Genomic DNA, 8,574 nt, shown 5'->3' on the forward strand with positions numbered 1-8,574 from the left:
AAGGGAAATGCTGATTGTCCAGGAAAACAGTCGGGACAGTCGAAATGACTAGGTAAATTTCGAACATTTCGATGTCCAACCATTTCATTGATTGTGAACCAATGATCGAGTTCCGCATTAGTAGACACAGGGAGCGAAATAACCCTTGCTTCAAAGAAATTTGTGAGTCAGCCTGGATTAGAATTGTCTGAGAATAAGAACCTTCTTCCAGTGACGGGGATATCAAAAACCCCACTTTCTGTACTAGGCTTTGTGTACCTGGATATTCTAATTAGTAGTACGAAGACTGTTTGACACCTAACTTTGGTAGTCCCTGATCACTATTTTGAGACGGATCTCTTGTTAGGAGTAGATGTGTTGGGCAAAGCTCATTTAGAATGGGCTCATCATCAGCAAACATTTAAGTGGGATTAATTTGTTTACCCGGTTAGGCACCTTTACCGTTCATCCTACAAGCAAAGTGCACGTAGGGTGAGATTGACCTTCCCAGTTCAGCAGCCTTTTGAGTATCTTCGCCTACGGGAAGAACTTGTTGTCAGACATTTGCAAGCATGTGTGTTGCCTGTTCAAGTTAGTGAAGAACCCAGCACAGTTTTGGAAATCTGTCCTTAAACATTTTTGAGTTTAGCTGATTCATTGTTGTGTACTATAGTCTCCACTAAGGGAGAAGTTCATTTGCCTTTTATCAACCAGAGCCAAGCAGACATTGTACTTAAACTATTGTAGCAACTTATAGGATCCTTAGTGAGAATGACATTGAAAAATTTGGGCAGTCTTGTCTTGTCGCTAAAGTTTCAAACGATTTGATCCCTCATACTGACAGTGTTGGTACTACAGCCAGCAGGGAGGAGAAATTTGAGAAGTTGCTTAAAACAAAAAATGGGACCATCTGACATTAGAAAAGCAGTTGCAATTTAAGACACTGTTAAAACAACACCATGAATTGTTTATGGTTAACAAGTCAGAATTAGGAAAAATCAAGGGACATCCAGCGAAGATAGCAGTTAGGCACAATTCCCCAGTCAGAGCCCCAGTGTATTGCTACCCTGAGAAAGCTAAGGAAATTATCAGCAACATGCTTGATGAGATGGTGGATAGAGACATAATTGTGCCATCCACGGCAGCACGGTTAAGCCCAATTGTACTAGTCAGTAAACCAGATTGGTCAAAGAGGATTTGCTTGGATTACAAGTTGACACAAAATTGAAGGTGGACCTGTACCCACTTCCCAAACTGGAAAAGATGGTAGAAAATGCAGTTGGCCAGAAATATTATGCATCATTAGACCTTAAGGACGCCTATTACCAGGCTGTCTTAGATGAAGCTAGTAGAGACTTAACCACTTTTACAGATGGCATTACACTTTACAGATTTAAGCACTTGCCATTTGGATTGAGTTGCAGTCCTGCTATATATTCCAGAGTGACGAGAAAGTTGCTAACCCCCTTGTTAAAGGAAGGTTGGATGAAGAACTATGTAGACGATGTCATTTGTTGGGCCCCTTCTTTTGAAGAGCTAGTTCAGCACCTAGATAAGCTCTTTCACCATTTACACCAAGCAGGAGAGAAACTCAGTGTAACAAAGTGCCATCTTGGTCAAAGACGTGTAAAGTTTCTGGGCCACATACTGTCTGAGGATGGGTGCATCCTCGATCCAGAAAATGTTGAGGCAGTTCATCATATGAAACCCCCAAAGAATGTAAAGGAGGTGAGAAGCTTTTTCGATATGTGTGGAATTTACAGGAAACATAATCAAAATTTTGCAAGGATCGCACACCCGTTGACACAGTTGTTGCAGAAGAATAAGATATTTTCATGGACTCCAGAATGTCAGTGAGCTTTTGAAGACCTGAAACAAGCTTTAGCCCAGTCACCTGTAGTGGTGAAGGCCGATTCGAGTAAACCTTTTGTTTTGCATATTGATGCGAGTGCTACGGGTGTTGGTGCAGCCTTAATGCAACAGCAAGATGATGGTAGCCTTAGTGCTATTGCTTATTTTACCAAGAAACTCAAACCAGCTAAAACTAGGTACAGTACCACACACAAAGAGGCATTAGCAATTGTGGTAGCATGTAAGAAATTTCATCATGATTTGTGGGGAACTTATTTTACAGTAATGAAAGACCACCAGCCTCTTGTTTCAGCCTTCCGAAGGAAAACTAGGTCCCCCAGAATGAATAGGTGGATTATTGACATGAGAGACTACACCTTTGACATAAACTACAAAAGGGGACGCCTCAATGTTGTTGCTGATTAGCTTAGTAGACCAGTTCGGCCTAAAGTTCACAGTCAGTCCGAGGCATGGCTTGATCAAGGAAGAGTTTAAAGATGTACAAAAAAAGGAGTCAAGGTGGAATGATCTTATCACTTACTTAGAGGGTGGAACAGTTCCGAAGAAGCATTATCCTAGAGCCACTTTAAGTCAATTTGCATTACATGAGGATCTCCTGTATATATCTCTCTCTGTCAAAGAAGGATAATAGTCATCACTTTATTTTAGTTGTATGGTCAAGTCATGTCTCGGACTGACTGTGAACTTTAGGCCGAACTGCTCTACTAAGCTGATCAGCAACAACATTGAGGCCTCCCCTTTTGTAGCTCATGTCAAAGGTGTAGTCTCTCATGTCAATAATTCACCTATTCATTCTGGGGGACTTAGTTTTCCTACGGAAGACGGAAACAAGAGGCTGGTGAGTTAAATTTTATGTATTAAGTACCAAAACCACTGAAGAGGTGTGTTCAAAGTTTAAGGCGTATTTATGTGACTTTGGAACTACTACAGTGTTAGTGCTTGATAATGGAACTGAGTTTACTTCCCAAAAGTTCAAAAGTCTTTGCAAGTTCCACATCAAACTTGGCTACACTACGTCCTATCACCCACAAGGAAATAGTGTGTGCGAGCGCCTACATCGCACAATGAAAAGTGTGCTGAGTAATCTGTGTAAAGGTTATCCTCTTAGGTGGCCGAAATACGTTAGTGTGTGTCAGAGAATTTTAAACCATGCTGTTCACACCACTTGGAAAGAGACACCACATTTTGTGTTTTTCTCTCGGAGAGCCCTAAGACAAATTAGTGCAACTCTTCCAGTGACTGAGGACTCAGATGAGGGTGAGGCACTAAGAGTAGCCCATGAAATAATCCAAGAAACTTCGAAACAGCAGTCTAAAAGGATTCTTGACAGAGCAAACAGGAACCAGAAAAATGAAATTGTGGAAAAGGATGATTTAGTGTCGGTGAAAAACGAAAATCCTTTGTTAGGTACAAGTGGAAAGTTGAACATAAAGTGGCTTGGACCTTTCTGAGTGTTGGAAATCATTAGAGATGGTTCAGCATATAAACTGTTCAATAAGTTTGACAATGTGGTGATCTATCGAGCAGCCGACAAGGTAAAGAAATACTATGGAACTGAGGAGTGGCTCTCTAAACCACAGGAACATGTGCAAATGTGTAATGACGTGGGTTGGGACTATGCTATCAGAGCCGTAGATAAAGAGAGTTTGGCCATGCTTAGTCACAGCAGGTCATGCGTGATTGGCCAGTTCAGGTCACGTGATGTCAAGGCGCCATATTGCCTCCCTCCCACCTGTGCTTCCCGCGTCAGACGACTCTCAGCTCACCTACGGCCTAGTGTCTGCAAACAATGCACAGTGCAGTGACCAACTACCATAGTTCATTAGTTCGATATGGTTCTCTGTGTAGCTGTGGGCTGTGCTGTACGGCCTGGGATAGGTAGAATAATGCATAGATTTTTCAGAAACCCAGACAGACGACGACAGTGGGAAATTAAAGTCAGACGTAAGAACCTGGAAAGCTCACGACAGATCATACACGTGTTCGGTAAGTTCAAGTTTTTTCCTCCTTTGTACTTATGAGCAATTTTCAGTCTACAGGCACTGTTATATAATATCGTGACTCTGGAGAAAAATTTCATAATAATGTGCATAGTTACCAAAAAATAATTTATCAGGATCATTTCGAGGAGGATCAGTATGAATGGGGAAGAGTTGATGGCCTAAACGACTGTAGTCCACCGCTGTTCCTACAAAGTTTGCGTTCACAAAATCAAGTGCTACACCACGCAAACCTCCCCGGAAAAGGCATATAACATGCACAGAACCTATAGATCCCCCTGCAAAACGAGTACTTGTTGAACACTCGTATGCAGTATCTAAAGTTAATGATGCTCAACATGAACTACAAACATTTTCTAATGAAGGTAGGTCTATACCAGACAGTATGCGCGCACACTGTTAGTACTCGCAGGAGAAATAAGAGTATGCATCACACAATGTACTAAGATTTAAAAAAATATAGTAACTGTTAGTGTTAGCATTAGCAGCAGGTATAAAAAAGAATATCTGTGTACACAGCAACACTAACAATTTGCCTTATGACATTTCAGCTGAAAATGATTGCCAGAATATCACTCCCGGAAATGTTGGTGGATATTCTGGCGATGATGATGATGATGCAGAAATTACTACTCCATTGCACAACAGGAAAGAGAAGCTACACACAACAGAGGAAACAGTTGCTTCTGTAAACCCTGTGGAAGAGTTACGGGAAGCAGCATTATTGAGGACGATAAAACTTCTCAGAGAAAAGGTTGCACATGAGCGAAAGGAAAAACATAAAGCCTTAAAGCAGAGAGCAGCTCTAGAAGGTAACTTGACAAAGGTTGACAGTGAAACAGACGAACTGGGTTTAGAAGAGATTTCAAGAGACACTGTACTTTACCAAACTGAGATGAGCAGCCTACATTACATAACAGGTTACTGCATCAGAAAAGTGAAAAAGAGTAACACTCATTGCTCATCCTGCCTGCAGGCAGTCGAGAATAAGCAGACATTACAGCCAGATACTGTGAAAAAGCTCACCCAGCTTAAAGAGTATAAAGAAAACGGTCTAGTTTATTGCACTGATGACTGCTTGAGTGTATTTGAGAATGCAGAGAATGAAAAGAGTTTCGTAAACAAGAGCAATTTGGTAGGCCGCTTAACAGAAGCTCAGACAAAAAGTGTTGTACTTCCTTCTTGTCATAATATTAAGAGGAAACTTCTTAAACACTTCTTCACTTTACGGTTGCACATTTATGCAAAAAAACAAGAAAACATTCGTAAGACTCAGGTTCAAGCAGCAAAAGGGAGAAGTGCGTTAGGAAGCAAAAGCATGATGATGAGTGCTGCAGTTAGGAACTATAGGTAAATACAGCTATTCTTGTATACATACTTCTGATTTTAATTCTTAATACCAATATAGTGTAATGAGCAATCTTATTAAAAATCATAATCAATCATGAGTGTTTTCAATTCATACATTTTGGCTTGATGAAAAGCATAAGCGGGCAGGCGACGGCGCGGGGTAGCAAGGGGAGAGAGAGCGCGAGGAGGGAGGCAAGATAGCGCCTGGGCAGTGAGTGGACAAACTCTCTATCTACGGCTCTGTATGCTATTGGATCCCAGCCAAGAGTGAAGAACCCTCCATCAAGACTGATGGAGGAAGTGTAGAGTTAGGACAACCTTTGGATGTATGATTGTATTGAAAGTATTTGTTAAGGAAGATCATTGTCCTAAGGTGTAAATGGTATTCTTGCATGAAGTATGCTGACCTGTGATAGTAACAGTTACACAATATACTCATATATACTCATTTCTATACTCATTTAAGTACTTAATTTTTCTCGAGAACCATTGGCTGTAATGAATACTTTGGACCTTAATGCCATTGTGAAGGTGCTGTTTTCTTTGACTGGTGTCATGTGATTTTACAGGTAATGATGTACCTTTGATTTTTAGTGAGAATTGTTCTCAGGTTTGAATTGTACTTGGGTGATGGCTTATTCACTTGTGATTTTCATAAGTCTGTTTTCTTAATTGATAATCTGTGGGAGACAGGTTACACTTACAGGCTGCCAGCCTTTTTCCTTCTGGCCCGTTGGAACGTTGACTGACTTCGAGTAATCCTCATTAAAGGAATTGCCTAGTTCCACTAGGAAACTTTTGTATAACTGGTAATATGTTAGTGGAAAGTATGCAGTGTGAGTGAAATTGTATAAGGTTTCCTTACTGAGGCTCAATTCAGTCATCTGAGCGTGCATTAATTGCCTCATCTGGCAGTTTACTTTGGGAAAGGGTACAGGCACCCTGGCAGATTATGACATCCCTGTGATGTGTCTGTAAGGGACACTGTACTGTGGTATACAAAAAGCCAGTTTAGGATGATTTTGTTTGTGCACTGATTGTATCTGGTACTTTATTCCCTCCATGTTATTTAGTATGAGCAACCATGTTTTTTGTGAGAACATTCTCCTTTGTTTAAGTGTCTTTGGCCCAATGTCATTTTGCAGTATTTGAATACCTCAGTAGTGATTCTCTTCACATTTTCAAATTTTACATTCCAAACTGTCATCGCACAACCAAAAAAATAAATATTGGGGAGGATGGTCAGGTGTACAGGTTGGAAATTAATGCCATTAATATTTTTGCACTTTGCACTGTAATATCCCAATTTTTTTTAACATTTTTACGATAATGTTGTGTATTATCTACATCGATTGAGTATTTATTTTTTCAGTTGAACGATGACACTTGAGGCTAATATGTTACCAGTGATCTTTCCAAGATAAATCCCGAGTGAATGAAACCCCAAGCATGTTCAAGGATGATGCTGGATTGAGCTGGATATTATCAACTTTTAGTGGGTACTCCTGTGGAAGATTGTGTAGGGCTGCTAGGTGTAAAAACTGAGTCTTAGATGCATTAAAAACAACAAGATTATTTTTACCCAAGTCAGAGATACGAGCCAGGTCAAACTTTAGGAGTGCCATGGCGTCATCCCTTGTTTGTTGAAGTAACTGCTGGGATGGACGTTGCGGGATTCGAATGGAAAGGAGAAGGGTGAAATCATCAGCATACGACTGGATAGGGTTAGACGTACAGCTTAGATCATTGATGAATAAAAGGAAGAGAGTTGGTGATAGGGCAGAGCCCTGAGGAACACCACTGTTAATAGATCTAGGAGAAGAACGATGGTCATCTACAACAGCGGCCATAGAACGACCAGAAAGGAAGCTGTAGATGAAGACACGGATAGAAGGATAGAAACCGTAAAAGGGCAGGTTGGAAATTAAAGATTTGTGCCAGATTCGATTGAAAGCCTTTGAGATGTCAAGGGCAATGGCAAAGCTTTCGCCAAAGTCCCGAAAGGAGGAGGACCAGGAGTCTGTAAAGTAGGTGAGAAGGTCGCCAGTGGAGCGTCCCTGACGAAACCCATACTGATGATCAGAAAGAAGGTTGTGATAGGAAAGATGCCTTAAAGTTTTTCTGTTAAGAATAGACTCAAAAACTTTTGAGACACAGGATGTTAAAGCAATTGGACGATAGTTAGAGGGTTGGGAATGGTCATCCTTCTTTGGGACTGGCTGAATGAGGGCAAACTTCCAGCAAAAAGGTACAAGTTAAAAGACAAAAGTGAAAGAATTTACCTAGGCAGGGTGTAAGCACAGAAGCACAGTTTTTGAGGACAACAGGAGGGACTCCATCAGGCCCATATACCTTGTTAGTAATGAGGCCAGTGAAGGCAGAAAATACATTAGCTGAAGAAATTTTAATGTCAGGCATGAGGAAGTCAGGGGGGAAGTGATGGAGGAACAGCACCGGAATCATCTAAGGTGGAATTGGAGGAGAGAGTCTGAGCAAAGAGATCTGCTTTACCAGTAGAAGAAATAGCTACAGAACCATCAGAGTAGAAAAGAGGAGGGAAGGATGATGAGGTAATGTTGTTAAAAAGGTTTTTGGCAAGGTGCCAGAAGGAGCGGGAAGAATTTGAGCTGGAGAGTTGAGAGCATTTAGTGCAGATGAAATTATTTTTAGCAGAGCGAAGAACAGACTTTCCGGGCAGAAACATAAAAAATATGTGATTCAGGGGTGGGTTGGCCCTGGTACCTTTTATAGGCCCTCTCCTTGTTGCGGTCAGCATTAGAACAAGTGTGGTTAAACCAAGGCTTTCTTGCATTAGTCAAAGGATATGAGAAAGGCATGTATGCTTCCATGCCTGGGAGAATAACCTCCGTAATGCGCAAGGCACACTCAGATGGCTCCCGGCCATGGAAGCTATAATCATTCCAAGGAAAATCAAAGAAGTACTGCCTGAGGGCCTCCCAATCTGCAGCTCCAAAGTGCCACAGTCGCCGTTTCTTTGGAGGGTCCACAGGCTGTACCGCAGCGATAGGACAGGTTAAGGCGATAAGGTTGTGATCGGAGGAGCCCAACGGAGAGAAAAGATTAACAGTGTAAGCAGAAGGATTAGTTGTAAGAGAGGTGAAGTATGTTGGAGCTCTCTCCAAGGCGGTCATGGATACGGGTAGGGTGCTGTAGAAGCTGCTCTAGGTCATTAAGGATAGAAAAGATGTAGGCTTGTTCACCAGGTGGATCAGTGAAAGGAGAGGAGAGCCAAAGGTGGTAGTGAACATTGAAATCTCCTAGAATGGAGACTTTAGAGAAAGGAGAAATGGATAGAATGTGTTCCATCATAGAAGTAAGACAGTCGAAGGATTTTTCATAGTCAGTAGAATTA

This window comes from Coenobita brevimanus, chromosome 84 (genome assembly GCF_032717465.1).
Source record: "Coenobita brevimanus isolate Jiangsu-jjx chromosome 84, ASM3271746v2, whole genome shotgun sequence".
NCBI lineage: Eukaryota > Metazoa > Arthropoda > Malacostraca > Decapoda > Coenobitidae > Coenobita > Coenobita brevimanus.